Genomic DNA, 16,570 nt, shown 5'->3' on the forward strand with positions numbered 1-16,570 from the left:
TTATATACATTCAATGAACACAACATACAAAGTCTAACTTCATCACACGCTTTGGTGCACTCGTTTCTCTGTCTCTGTTGTTCTCGGTTGTCGGTTGTCGGCTATGTAAACGGTGTTTTGTTTTTGTTTTTGTAGAGTGTATTGGACTCGCACTGCTCTTTGCCCGGGGTGGCGTGTGCTTCTTCTGTGGTGGCGGGGCGAGGTGCATGATTTCTTCAATTTATAAAAACACAAGTAAACTTTTTATTGTAAAATAGTCAAATAAAATAGTAAGACTAAAGATATAGGCTAACTGATGATCCTTACATATGAAATACCCGCACAAAATCATCTAGGTATATTCTTAAAGCGACGTTGGTTTTATTACACCATAATATAAGAATAATAAATCAGTATATACTATAAAGATTCACTTTGCTATCATTTCCAACTGGTGTTGATTTGTTGTGTTGTGCTCGGAACGTCTGGGCTTCGGTCGGCTTTTTGGGGGGCTGAGCATTAATTTGCTTTTTGGAGATTCCAACATCTGGTTGATTTTTGGGGATTCCAACATCTAGTTGATTTTTAACCCTTACCTATACATGTTGCTTGGCTCACTGTAAACCCGGCATCCTTACCGTTATGTTTACCTTTAAATGACACAGAATATAATAGCACTTACCCCACAAAAACAAAAAATGTCACCACAGAAAACAGCAACAAACCATCTGGCAAATCGAGCGCTGCAGAACAACGGGCGAAATCCACGTGCCAGTCCAGATCAAAAACACCTCGCTCCACTATATACAGCTCCACAAGGCAAAACAAAGATCCCACGCAGTCCACCACGCCACACCGGCAGTTTGATTATTGCGACCACCGTGTCCTTTAGTGGACTAGGGGCATTATGGGAAATGTAGTCATTTTCACAAGGCGAATCGAACGCTGTATATGTTAAAGGTGCATTGTGTTACGTTTAAAAAGACAAAAATGCTAAATAATATACATAACTATATTATCAGTGGTGTATAAGGACCTTACATAATGAACTGAATTGTTTCTATTACCTAAGAACGAGCCATTTTCACCTCCATTCACCGCTGGTCCCCTTATACGGAAGTCACCGTCACATCTCTACAGTAGCCCTAAACGTACAAACTCTTCTAAAGAGCACGTTTCTTCCCTACGTTGTCTCAGACGATGACATGTTTGTCGTGCGACAGCTACCATATGGGTTTTAAAATTGAAGAGTGAGTTGTCCGCAGCAACCCACAACCCCACCACCAGACACCGCCAAACTCCACACACACCACCCCCAACTGGCCACTGTTTCCAAGATGCACCACGATCCAAGCCATCGCACCGGGAGAGAGAGCACACAGCGAGACACACCATTCACCATTCCACCTGTTGTTGTTGACACAATTCAATGTAAAGTGGAAGATCCTATTAATCTATAAAAAAAATAACGGCTTAAAGATAACTATTAGGGCTGAAACTAAAAACCCTCATATTAGCTGTGTACATTATGAAACTGATTTTATTTCACCTGTTTTACAAGTTAAAAAAATGTAAGCGTTAAGCAAGAATTCCTTTTTCTATGGGTGCGTAGAGCAGAGAGAATGATAGAGAAAATACCGGGAAAGACCTTTCCCACTGACACTTTAATATTCTATAGCTTCATAACTCGCACCGATGACTATGTGATGAGGGGCGTGTGAATTGCTGTGTTTAGAGGGGACGGGTCAGGATTTTTAGGTTACAAATGAGAGCCTGAAACTTAGAGCTCTCACACCTCAGATACGACGCTCTGGCATGTTCATTTAGCGGCAAATTTGAAGGCTACTTTCAGGAATTCTCCATTAAATTGTTTAAAGCAAAGTTTTTAACACGGCATAGCTCAACTGTGCAGGGTTCAAGGAGTTGCAGACGCTATTTTTGAGGACGGTGCAAGCACGACCGGAAGCTTAACAAAATAAGGGAGAGACTTGTGGACATACATCGTGTAAAGTTGTCTACGACGCTGCGGATTCTTGAAAGGAGAGAACAAATGTCACTTGAGCGTGATCACAAACGCAAGATGCCGTACGTGTGCGGTCCTCCAGTTTTTAAAGAAATGCTTTCAGAACACTGCAGGAGTGAGCTTGTTAATATTTTTTATGCGGTAATATCTGCAAATGCTGATGTGTGCTTGCCGCAAAATTACCGCGAAACTGATGCCGTGCGCGTAACCAACCTCAAGAAAAAAACAGATGTCGTGAAAAGTCTGGACAAATCTTTTGATAAGATGGTTCAAGTGTCTGTTAACGCCGATGAACCGATCAATGTGTTCATCAAAAAAGCCCTAGATGCTATGTATGAATGTGATGATGAGGAGGAGTTTGACATTGCTAACATCCTTCTCATGTCTGCATATGTAATAGATGTATGTGTTGCCGTAGCGACAAAGAAGGACCAAATCAATGTGCGTGAAATTGTTGAAATTGCTGCTGACTTTCTGATCGACAAGGGTCTTGGCACATGCATACACTTTCTATTGTATCTAGACAACATCATAACCTTTGGTGATGATTGAAAACAATGCGAGTTCCTGGGACACCTCGTACACCTGAAAAAACATTCACTTTTTTCACAACCTACCTTTAAACATTTGAACATGGTCTTTTAATTTTTCTTCACCTTCTTTCCATCTCTAGGCTGCTTATTTGATAAGTTCTGGTTTCAGCTCTTAGAAAGTTCATGATAAACGTTTGTGTGAAATGTTACCACTACATTCGGTCATTTGGACTTGTAAACATCTTGTTCATACAAAGTGTGACACTTATTATGTTATGTAAAAATAAAAGTGACTTGCATCAGTATGAAAAGCTAAATCCGTATGCATGACCTGATACAAATTTGGTGATTTTGTAACTTAGTGATTTTTACATAGACACGTCAGTTACTTTGCATAACCTGTATAACTCTATGAAACGTGTCCTTCAATAACTGAATCATGCCAACATTTTTACTCAAGACTTTCAATACTTATCAGGACAATTTTAAGCACATTACAATATACCATCATTTATTTACCATTCGTAAAACATGCATAGTTGCAACACTACCATTCAGTTAGACTTTACATTTCTAGACTGTGTTTTTTCTCAAAGGTTGCTTATATTTACAGACAACACACTACACCTAAGTGTATCTTAACAATGGCAAACAGGAATACCAACGTTTGCAAACAAGTGTAGTTAAGCACTTTGATTTTTGTCATAATTCACAGAAAGCAACAGTGAATCATCAAAACGTTGCTAGTTTTTTAGTTTCCGAAAGTATAAATTTTTTTACTTATCACACTGGTCCTCGCAAACAAACCAGGAACGTTATTCATCTGAACACTTTCACCAGACCTATGTCTTTGCTGTTTTTATTTAGACAATCTTTTGTTTTCATAGTTTTGATCTGTTCCTGTCAACTTTCTTCTGTATATCTTTCTCAGATTTCATAAACCTTTGAAACCTTTGTCTTAATGCCATCAATGTATTTATTACTTATCCGTTATTTGCTATACTTTATGTCATATTTTTTAGTTTACACCATTCATTTTTATAGAAAGTTTCAGAAACTCACATTTACACGGAATTATGATACATTTTACTTTTAATTGTGCCCAAGAGTGAGTGCTGGTTTAACAGGGGTAAACTGTTATCATGCCACAATCCCGAAGGTCCACAATCCAAACAAGAGCCCTTCAACACCCCAAACACCACACCGACCCCGTTCAACTGAAAACCGCAAAATGATGTACAGACGAGTTCAAATTGTAAAAACAGCAGCAAGAAAACCAACAATGTTCCACTAGTACAATCGTCACTTATAGTTTTGTCATATGATGATGATATGATTTTTCATCTTTCAGGTGTTTGTTGAAGTATTTTGGCACAACTGTTTATTCCAATCTTTAATCAGCCATACATGACAAAAGTTTTTGTTCTTGTTTATTTTAGTTTAACTCATCACACTAATTTATGCAAACAGAAATTGTCAGATTTCACGTTTTCAGGATTCAAGTGCACAACACACCGCGATCACCGTCTCAACTCGCTCTCCGATCCATCCAGAACATCCACAAAGCAACGACTGTCAAGATCCTCATGCACAGAGCGTCCGCTCCGGTCTCACAAAAACAACCATCCACACTCAAAACCTATGGCTTCTCTGTCTTAATGTCATCAATTTATTATTTTGTCTACATCATCATCAAAATGTTTCACTATAAGAGTGTGCAAACTGTTTTACTTTGGTCTAGATTTTTATAGAAAGCTTCAGAAAACGTCGGGGTGCTAACATTTACAAGAATGATGAAGCATTTTACCTTTAAATGGTCCAAAGAGTATGCGTTGGTGTACAAGCACTATCCCTGCCGCAACCATCAAGAACATCACATTCGCAACAAGAACCACATCAAACATATGCTGCGCGCGCTCCAAACGATGACACCGCAGAGAAACCACCCAAAAGAGAACCAACCCCAACGCAAATTGCACACGGCCCCACGATCCCAAAAAACAGCAAGCTGCACCCAGCGCCTCCAACAAACAGCTACAATCACATCACAAGCCCAAATGTCTAGAAACACAAATCTTTTTGAAGACCTCACACAATAGTGATTTCATCTATCTGGAAAACTTTTAAAAAATATACGCACATGAGCTCAAGTAGTAAAAACAGTTGCAAGATATACTATTAATGCTCAACTAGTACATTGTATAAACTGTTAGTTTGTATAAATGACATGTCACGTTTGTAGGGGTTGTTGACGTATTTTAGACGCAAGTTGTTTATTCTAATCTTTAAACAATTGTGTATGACAAAAGTTGTTCTGACTGAACTGACATTAAGAAACGGTACTGAAATGCTAAAACTAGGTAGATACAACTTCAACACAATATAGATGTTTTTAATCTATTGGTACCGATTTTAAATGTGTCCAAACTATTTCAACCATTACTAAGTTGTAGATGTTTGCATCTTAATTTACAAGGTTTTTAACAAACAAACACACGTTCCTGTTTTGTCTTGCTCTGTTTCATAGCATTGCAACTGCATACTTAGGTACACCGCATTATGTTGAAAGGATTACTAAGTTAAAGCTAAACAATCTTTATTATGCTGTAGACGTTTGGCGTATATTTTCTATGGAATTGATGAATTTACATATTCAAACATTAAATTTTTCCTATATTTATTGTATCACGGTGAAGGTTTTAGTAAGTAAATCTAAAACACACTTCACTGTGTTGCTGTGTTCCCTTAATCGTCTAGCAACAATTTTCAAGAGATTACCAACATGTATGATGTGCTAACTGTCAGGGGATCTGAGATGTACTTTATTATTTTCTGAAGTAATTAAAAAGTTAACTATCTAACACTTACTGCACAATAACTTAAGCGATAAAGAGTTTGACAAATGTTACTTAACCTATAGAAACGAAACCAACTGAATTACAACGTCACTGACATAAAGTTTACACTTACAAAGAAAACAAATCACGCAGATGTTTAAAGCGAAGTTGTTCCACCCAGAGAGGTATGTCCCTTAACTCCAGGACTCATATCTCCGCCTACCTATTGCGTGCGTTAAAACGGTTCAAGTTTGGATCATTCAACGCATTCGCTTAACAAGTTTCAAGAAACGATGGACTCCTACTGCTACACCAACACATTCGCGCTACCCACACCAGAGCATTATGAGGATGAGAGAACCTACAGCTGGACCTGCGCCCTCAAGAAGGCCAATGCAATGCCTAGTGCCAATGCGTCCCCTGCAAAGCCTGATGGAGGTCCATCACCCTACAACAACACCCTTTGTACGGCTCCAGTGATCCCTGATGATGTTCCAATGGAACTGTGTCCTCAAGAAGGACCCTGCAATGCCTGCTGACAACTCATGGGTGGATGAGTTCTGCATGGATCTGTGGTACAGCACCCTGACTTTCCTCACAACTCAGTATGGCTGCACTGTAACAACAGTCTGCGCAATACACTTTGCGAGTATCGATTCCACAGACTGATGGTTTCAAGATCATAAAAGCAAGCGTCGTGATACTTCTGTTGCAACTTGTTGACAAAAAGCTAAAGGCGCTCTGTAGCATCTGTGAAAACTCTTACCTATGTGGTTTGTGTGTGTGTTTTTACAATATCAAATAATGATCAGACTGCTGTTTGTGAAATTATTGATCCGACGGATGCTTACATTCTCGAGAAAAACGTTGTGATGTGTATACATTTCTAAGCTACATTGGTGACATATGATGTATTTCTTTTACTTGCTGAGAAATAAAATCTTGTTTCACTTTGAACGTCTGCGTGATTTGTTTTCTTTGTGGGTGTGGGCTTTGTGTCAGTGACTTTGTGGTTCGGTTGGTTTCGTTTCTATAGGTTAAGTAACATTGGTTAAACTCTTTATCGCTTAAGTTATTGTGCAGTTAAGTGTTAGATAGTTAACTTTTTAATTACTTCAGAAAACAACAAAGCACATCTCAGATCCCCCGACAGCCAGCACACCACACATGCCGGCAATCTCCCGAAAACCGTCGCTAGACGACCAAGGGAACACAGCAACACAGCGAAGTGTGTTTTAGATTTACTTACTAAAACCTTCACCGTGATACAGTAAATATAGGTAAAATGTAATGTTTGAATATGTAAATTCATCAATTCCATAGAAAATATACGCCAAACGTCTACAGCATAATAAAGATTGTTTAGCTTTAACTTAGTAATCCTTTCAACATAATGCGGTGTACCTAAGTATGCAGTTGCAATGCTATGAAACAGAGCAAGACAAAACAGGAACGTGTGCCTGCCTGCCAAAAACCCTGTAAACCAAGATGCAAACATCCACAACCCAGCAACGGTTGAAATAGCCCGGACACATCCAAAATCGGCACCAATAGACCAAAAACATCTATATTCTGTTGAAGTTGTATCTACCTGGTTATAGCACTTCAGTACCGTTTCTTAATGTCAGTTCAGTCAGAACAACTTTTGTCATACACAATTGTTTAAAGATTAGAATAAACAACTTGCGTCTAAAATACGTCAACAACCCCTACAAACGTGACACGTCATTTATACAAACTAACAGTTTATACAATGTACTAGTTGAGCATTAATAGTATATCTTGCAACTGTTTTTACTATTTGAGCTCATGTGCGCATATTTTTGGAGGGTTTTCCAGATGGATGGAATCACTGTCGTGTGGGGTCTTCGGGGGGATTTGTGTTTCTGGACATTTGGGCTTGTGATGTGATTGTAGCTGTTTGTTGGAGGCACTGGGTACAGCTTGCTGTTTTTTGAGGCCGTGGGGCCGGGTGCAGTTTGCGTTGGGGTTGGTTCTCTTTTGAGTGGTTTCTCTGCGGTGTCGTCGTTTGGAACACGCGCAGCATGTGTTTGATATAATTCTTGTTACGAATATAATATTCTTGATGGTTGCAACAAAGATAGTACTTGTACACCAACGCATACTCTTTGGACCATTTAAAGGTAAAATGCTTCATCATTCTTGTAAATGTTAGCACCCCGACATTTTCTGAAGCTTTCTATAAAAATCTAGACCGAAGCAAAACAGCCTGCACACTTCCACAGCGAAACACTCCGATGATGATGCAGACAAAACAATAAATTGATGACATCAAGACAGAGACGCCACAGGCCTTGAGTGCAAATGGTTGTTTTTATGAGACCAGAGCAAACACTCCGCGCATGAAGATCTTAACAATCGTTACTTTGTAGATATTCTAGATAAATCAGAGAACGAGCCCAGACAGCAATCGCAATGTGCTGTGCACCCGAACCCCGAAAACGCGAAATCCGACAACCCCTGCCCGCACAAATCAGTGTGATGAGCCAAACCAAAACAAACCAAAACAAAAAACTTTTGTCATGCATGGCTGATCAAAGACCGGAACAAACAGCCGCGCCAAAACACCTCAACAAACACCCGAAAGATGAAACATCATATCATCATCATATGACAAAACTATAAGTGACGATTGTACTAGTAAAATATTATTAGTTTTCTTACTACTGTTTTTACAATTTGAACCCGTCTGTACATCATTTTACAGTTTTCAGTTAAACGAAATCAGTATAGTGTTTGGGGTGTTGAGGGGCTCTTGTTTGGATTGTGGACCTTCAGGATTGTGGCGTGGTTGCAGTTTGCCCCTGTTGGGCCAGCACTCACTCTTGGGCACAATTAAAAGTAAAATGTATCATAATTCCGTGTAAATGTGAGTTTCTGAAACTTTCTATAAAAATGAATGGTGTAAACTAAAAAATATGACATAAAGTATAGCAAATAACGGATAAGTAATAAATACATTGATGGCATTAAGACAAAGGTTTCAAAGGTTTATGAAATCTGAGAAAGATATACAGAAGAAAGTTGACAGGAACAGATCAAAACTATGAAAACAAAAGATTGTCTAAATAAAAACAGCAAAGACATAGGTCTGGTGAAAGTGTTCAGATGAATAACGTTCCTGGTTTGTTTGCGAGGACCAGTGTGATAAGTAAAAAATGTATACTTTCGGAAACTAAAAAACTAGCAACGTTTTGATGATTCACTGTTGCTTTCTGTGAATTATGTCAAAAATCAAAGTGCTTAACTACACTTGTTTGCAAACGTTGGTATTCCTGTTTGCCATTGTTAAGATACACTTAGGTGTAGTGTGTTGTCTGTAATTATAAGCAACCTTTGAGAAAAAACACAGTCTAGAAATGTAAAGTCTAACTGAATGGTAGTGTTGCAACTACGCATGTTTTACGAATGGTAAATAAATGCTGGTATATTGTAATGTGCTTAAAATGGTCCTGATAAGTATTGAAATTCTTGAGTAAAAATGTTGACATGATTCAGTTATTGAAGGACACGTTTCATAGAGTTATACAGGTTATGCAAAGTAACTGACGTGTCTATGTAAAAATCACCAAGCTACAAAATCACCAAATTTGCATCAGGTCATGCATACGGACCTAGCTCTTCATACTGATGCAAGTCACCTCCACTTCTACATAACATAATAAGTGTCACACCTTGCATGAATAAGATGCTTACAAGTCCAAATGACCGAACGTAGTGGCAACATCCCACACAAACGCCCATCACGAACTTTCCAAGAGCCGAAACCAGAACCCATCAAACAAGCAGGCCACAGATGGAGAGAAGGTGAAGAAAAAATTAAAAGACCATGTTCAAATGTTTAAAGGTAGGTCGTGAAAAAAGTAAATGTTTTTCAGGTGTACGAGGTGTCCCAGGAACTCGCATTGTTTTCAATCATCACCGGGGGTTGTGGTGTTGTCTGGATGCAGTGGAGGGTGTGGGCACGTGCCAGGACTCTTGTCGATCAGAAAGTCAGCAGCAATTTCAACAATTTCACGCACATTGATCTGGTCCTTCTTTGTCGCTACGGCAACACATACATCTATTACATATGCAGACATGAGGAGGATGTTAGCAATGTCAAACTCCTCCTCATCATCACATTCATACATAGCATCTAGGGCTTTTTTGATGAACACATTGATCGGTTCATCAGCGTTAACAGACACTTGAACCATCTTATCAAAAGATTTGTCCAGACTTTTCACGACATCTGTTTTTTTCTTGAGGTTGGTTACGCGCACGGCATCAGTTTCGCGGTGGTTTTGCGGCGGGCACACATCAGCATTTGCAGATATTGCCGCATAGAGAATGTTGGCGGGCTCGCTCCTGCGGTGTTCTGAAGGCATTTCTTTGGAGGCTGGAGGACCGCACACGTGCGGCGTCTTGCGTTTGTGATCACGCTCAAGTGACATTTGTTCTCTCCTTTCAAGAATCCGCAGCGTCGTAGACAACTTTACACGATGTATGTCCACAAGTCTCTCCCTTATTTTGTTAAGCTTCCGGTCGTGCTTGCACCGTCCTCAAAAATAGCGTCTGCAACTCCTTGAATCCTGCACAGTTGAGCTATGCCGTGTTAAAAACTTTGCTTTAAACAATTTAATGGAGAATTCCTGAAAGTAGCCTTCAAATTTGCTGCTAAATGAACATGTCAGAGCGTCGTATCTGAGGTGTGAGAGCTCTAAGTTTCAGGCTCTGATTTGTAACCTAAAAATCCTGACCCGTCCCCTCTAAACACAGCAATTCACACGCCCCTCATCACATAGTCATCGGTGCGAGTTATGAAGCTATACTGCCCTACAAAGCGCAGTAACTACGCATTTGGTCAAAATTGAGTTAAGGGTTAAAATGGGCTTTGCGAGATCTGTTGATTGTTTGGCATTTTTGTCTTTTTGGAGGTGGCACGGTGCACCTTTGGCATGTGCAGCGTTCGATTCGCCTTGTGAGGGTGACTGCATTTCCCATGTTTCCCCTGGTGCACTGGGGGACACGGTGGTCGCGGTGGTCGGGCTGCCGGTGTGGCGTGGTGGACTGCGTGGGATCTTTGTTTTGCCTTGTGGAGCTGTGTATAGTGAAGCGAGGTGTTTTTGGTCTGAACTGGCACGTGGATTTCACCCGTTGTTCTACGGCGCTCGATTGGCCGGATGGTTTGTTGCTGTTTTCTGTGATGACATTTTTTGTTTTTATGGGGTAAGTGCTATTATATTCTCTGTCATTTAAAGGTAAACATAACGGTAAGCATGCCGGGTTTACAGTGAGCCAAGCAACATGTATAGGTAAGGGTTAAAAATCAACTAGATGTTGGAATCTTTAAAAATCAACTAGATGTTGGAATCTTTAAAAAGTAAATTAATGCTCAGCCCCCCAAAAAGCTGACTGAAGTTCAGATGTTTTGAGTACAACACAATAAATCAACATTAGTTGGGAATGATAGCAAAGTGAATATTTATAGTATATACTGATTTATTATTCTTATATTATGGTGTAATAAAACCAACGTCGCTTTAAGAATATACCTAGATGATTTTGTGCGGGTATTTCATATGTAAGGATCATCAGTTAGCCTATGTCTTTAGTCTTACTATTTTATTTGACTATTTTACAATAAAAAGTTTACTTGTGTTTTTATAAATTGAAGAAATCATGTACCTCGCTTTGTCACCACAGAAGAAGTACATGTTATTCTGGGTAAAGAGTAGTGTGAGTTTAATACACTTTATAAAAAAAAAAAAAAAAAAAAAAACACCGTTTACATAGCCGACAACTGATAACTGAGAACAACAGAGACAGAGAAATGAGTGCATCAAAGCATGTGATGAAGTTAGACTTTGTATGTTGTGTTCATTGAATGTATATAATTTGATTGTCTTGTATGGAGTAATTTGTCAAATATTATTAAATATTATATTAAATACAAAAGCACTAAAAGTTTTAGTGTTTTGGCTAAGGAGTGTGAGCAGGTACATTATAAGTATTCCAACTAAATAAAATGTGCATTGTCTGCACAGTATACACTCACCTAAAGGATTATTAGGAACACTATACTAATACTGTGTTTGACCCCCTTTCGCCTTCAGAACTGCTTTAATTCTACGTGGCATTGATTCAACAAGGTGCTGAAAGCATTCTTTAGAAATGTTGGCTCATATTGATAGGATAGCATCTTGCAGTTGATGAAGATTTGTGGGATGCACATCCAGGACACGAAGCTCCCGTTCCACCACATCACAAAGATGCTCTATTGGGTTGAGATCTGGTGACTGTGGGGGCCATTTTCCCTTTTCACACCATTCTTTGCAAACCCTAGTAATGGTTGTGCGTGAAACTGAGCAGATTGTGAAATACTCAGACCGGCCCGTCTGGCACCAACAACCATGCCACACTCAAAATTGCTTAAATCACCTTTCTTTCCCATTCTGACATTCAGTTTGGAGTTCAGGAGATTGTCTTGACCAGGACCACACCCCTATATGCATTGAAGCAACTGCCATGTGATTGGTTGATTAGATAATTGCATTCATGGTAAATTGAACAGGTGTTCCCAATAATCCTTTAGGTGAGTGCATATACTGTACTGCATACTGCTGCATACTCATACCATCTCTATGACAGATATTACAACAAAATATTATTTGGTTATAATAAAACAACCTGCTTGATTTCCTCAAATGTGCTTTGAAAAACATTGACTTTAATATGCTGATGCGAAGGATCTTTGTTTGGGTCAACTGTGAGATTTTTATTTTTGCAGCATTGTTAAACCAAAATTGGCTTTTATATCTCTATTTGTACAATATTTACATTATGCAGAATACAAAACATTTCTGGAAGAAACTGTCAATGTTTAATCTTTACTGTAAGTGCAAGATACCAGATGCAGATCTATACTGTACAGCAGTAAAAATATTTCAGCAGTGTATTATGTTGCTTAAATGTTCTCTTCCTCCAGGAATAACAACTTTACAATTTACATAACTTCACAACAGAAATTCCTTGAAATCTCCTGTGCACTATATACTGGGGCGGTACCCTTTCATCTTTCTTTCTTTCTTTCTTAATTCTTTATGCCATTCCAGCATCTATGGCTATTCATGGCGAGAACTGGTTAATTCATACACAAGTTTTTTTTCAGACAAGTTGATCCATACACAGATTGGAGAAGGGACAATTTGGCATCTCCAATTCATGTTTCTGGCCTATGGAAGGAAACCGGAGTAAACCCACGCTGACACAGGGAGAACATGCAAACTGCACACCAGGAACCCTTTCATAAAGTGCAACTAAAGAGTTGATACTAGCACCTTAGGGGTACATACAGTATTGGTACCAAATGTATACATATATACCTAAACGCTACATATAAGGATCTTTATAAAGGGAACTGCCCCAGTGACAGCTTGAGATCATTTTTTCTGACAGTGTATATTAAATATTTCCCCTCTTTATCCAGCAGCAAAATTCAGACACTAATGCATGTGGATTATGCAAGTAAAGTCTATACATAGTCTATACTCTCTCTCTCTCATATTTTGACACACTGTATGTGCTTGTTGAAGGTTAAGACTTTTAGCACACTGATGGACTGATGAAAAAGCGTGGTTTTGCCACACAAACTCATTCTAGTGTGAAATTGATTTTGTACCCTTCATCCTCTATCAAGCACACATCCACCCCTTGTTAACCTGACACATTAATGGTATATAGTTCTCTCTCACTGACAGTATGGCAGGTGTAAAGGCCAATTTGTACTACACAAAGTAGAGTAACACAGAGTCCCTGCCTCTGTAGTTTAGTCAGTGCCAGCTATGTTTCAGATATGAACTTGAATTTAGGTCTGTTTTTTAGATTTGTAGCTTGGGTGTTTGTGCCATGAGGTGAGGTGAGAGAATTGTGCACGACTCCTAACATCCCACTTAGTTTTCCTACAGGCACTTTTCCTGAACCTCTTCAGCATCTTATCATTCGAACACAGAAGACACGAGTGCTCGGGTGAGCCAAACTTTAGCATTACTGTCTTCTGTTTTTTATTAGGGCCCGAGCACACCGGGGTGTGAGGACCCTATTGTTCTTCAAGGAGTTATTATTATTATTTTTTTTCTTTTTCTCCGACTTCAGCGGGACTTTAGAGGGCCTAAACATACTCGAAAACTCATGAAATTTTGCACAGATGTCAAGAGTGATGAAAATTTACATGTGGTGTATGCTTTAGAATTAGGCGTGAGAAAATGGCTCTATAGCGCCACCTACAAATTTTCAACGAAGCAGCCCTCGGACTGTGTTTGACGTACAATTACGAAATTCGGTACGCGTCTGTAGCATGACAAGACCTACAAAAAAGTCTCTTGGAGCGAAGCCGTAAACCAAACAGGAAGTCAGTTATTCTGAGTTATTTTTGTGATTTGGGCGCAGTTTTTGTCATTTCCAGGCGTCATACTTTAACTAACTCCTCCTACAGTTTTCGTCGGATCATCTTCATATTTGGTGAGTGTCATCTTAAGGCCTTTGTGATGCTAAATTGCGAAGGATTTGACTCTACGTAAAAATTTGTGTCGGTTCTGGCCCGACAAAGTTTGATGTTTTCCAATGAAACAGGAAGTTGCTGGAACTCATGCATACAATGTCCGATCTGTCCCAAATTTCACATGATTGCTAAGAGTCCTGACCTGAACACATCTACATAACAATTTTCATTTATAGCCATAGCCCCACCAGCTGGCAACCTGAAGGAACATGTTTTAGCGCCACTTTCAAATATTGAATGAAGCAGCCCTTGGACTGTGTTTAACTTACATGTACGAATTTCGGTACGCTCATGTATTATTACAAGCCCTACAAAAAAGTCTCTTGGAGCAACGCCCTAAACCAAACAGGAAGTCAGCTATTTTGAATTATTTCTCAGATTTTGGCTCAGTTTTTCTCATTTCCAGCAGTCATACTTTAACTAACTCCTCCTACAGTTTTCGTCGGATCATCATCATATTTGGCGAGTGTCATCTTAAGGCCTTTGTGATGATAAATTGCGAAGGATTTGATTCTATATTAAAATTTGTGTCTATTTCGGCCAGCCAAAGTTTGATGTTTCGCTATGAAACAGGTTGCTGGAACTCAGGCATACAGTGTCCGATCTGTCCCAAACTTCACATGATTGCTAAGAGTCATGACCTGAACACATCTACATGTCAATAGTCACTTATGGTTATAGCGCCACCAGCTGGCAACAGGAAGTGACATGTTTACAATGATTATCCAATGTCTGATCTGTCCCAAACTTCACATGATTAATAAGAGTCCTGGACTGAACACATCTACATGTCAATAGTCACTTATGGTTATAGCGCCACCAGCTGGCAACAGGAAGTGACATGTTTACAATGATTATCCAATGTCTGATCTGTCCCAAACTTCACATGATTAATAAGAGTCCTGGAGTGAACACATCTACATGTCATTAGTCACTTATGGTTATAGCGCCACCAGCTGGCAACAGGAAGTGACATGTTTACAATGATTATCCAATGTCTGATCTGTCCCAAACTTCACATGATTAATAAGAGTCCTGGAGTGAACACATCTACATGTCAATAGTCACTTATGGTTATAGCGCCACCAGCTGGCAACAGGAAGTGACATGTTTACAATGATTATCCAATGTCTGATCTGTCCCAAACTTCACATGATTAATAAGAGTCCTGGACTGAACACATCTACATGTCAATAGTCACTTATGGTTATAGCGCCACCAGCTGGCAACAGGAAGTGACATGTTTACAATGATTATCCAATGTCTGATCTGTCCCAAACTTCACATGATTAATAAGAGTCCTGGACTGAACACATCTACATGTCAATAGTCACTTATGGTTATAGCGCCACCAGCTGGCAACAGGAAGTGACATGTTTACAATGATTATCCAATGTCTGATCTGTCCCAAACTTCACATGATTAATAAGAGTCCTGGAGTGAACCATCTACATGTCATTAGTCACTTATGGTTATAGCGCCACCAGCTGACAACAGGAAGTGACATGTTTACACTGATTATGCAATGTCCGATCTTTCCCTAACTTCACATGATTAATAAGAGTCCTGGACTGAACACATCTACATGTCAATAGTCACCAGTGTTGGGCAAGTTACTAAAAAATTTGTAATTAGTTACAGTTACTAATTACTTCTTTTAAAAGTAACTGAATTACTCTACCGGTTACTGTATATCAAAAGTAATTAGTTACTTAGAAAAGTAACTTTTAAGTTACTTTTATGTCTGCTTTTTAAATGTAAATATGAACAGTACTGAACAGTCAAACAGTAAAATGATATGGATGGGCTATTTTACACGTAAGACTCTAATATATCACATACTGTAGGAGCCTATTTTGCTTTAGATTCAACCTTTGAATATTTTTGTTAGAAATTATCTTAATATTTAAACTTAGTTTATTTATGTATATCATTTAGACCATTTAGACAAATATTCTGCATGTTTACAAAAATATAAAATGTGTTAAAATTGTGTAGTCTCTTTAAAAATTTGGAGACAATTGTGTCAACATGTCAAATTTTCTAAAATAAATTATAATTTTTCTGATTTCATATTTATTTTAATAAGTTAGAAACGTCTCCGCTGTGTCCTGCTGACAGGCACGATGCATGTGCAGCAGATGAGGCAAATTATGGGTCCTCCGAAGGTTAGACCGTCTCATTTCAGTTCTCTTCGCGAACTTCTGAGCGCCTTGAATGGGCAAGTGCTCACCTTTTATTGCATGCTTAGTAGGGTGCAGCACTTGAATTGGAACACAGCTTGTGAAGCTTGCCACAGGGACTGCGCTCTTTGGTCATATATTGTTTGTTTTCTGTTGGATTTAAATGATACACAGGATTAAAGGAAGATATTTACTCAGAAAACGGAGTAGGCTACGTGGATTGTTTTGTCGGACGGACACAGAGCGAGTGGATTGTTTTGTCAGATGGACACAGAGCGAGTGGATTTTTTGTTCGGATACGGAGAGACTGAAACTAAAACTAAAAGCGAGCTCACACATACTATGGAGTTTTAACACGGGTGTACACCGCAGTGTGAATATTTTAGTGGAAACAACAATCGCGGATCGTTCTCTTCCATGAAGCCGATGTAAACATCTAAGAATATATGAAC

Source organism: Misgurnus anguillicaudatus, chromosome 16 (genome assembly GCF_027580225.2).
Source record: "Misgurnus anguillicaudatus chromosome 16, ASM2758022v2, whole genome shotgun sequence".
Classification (NCBI taxonomy): domain Eukaryota; kingdom Metazoa; phylum Chordata; class Actinopteri; order Cypriniformes; family Cobitidae; genus Misgurnus; species Misgurnus anguillicaudatus.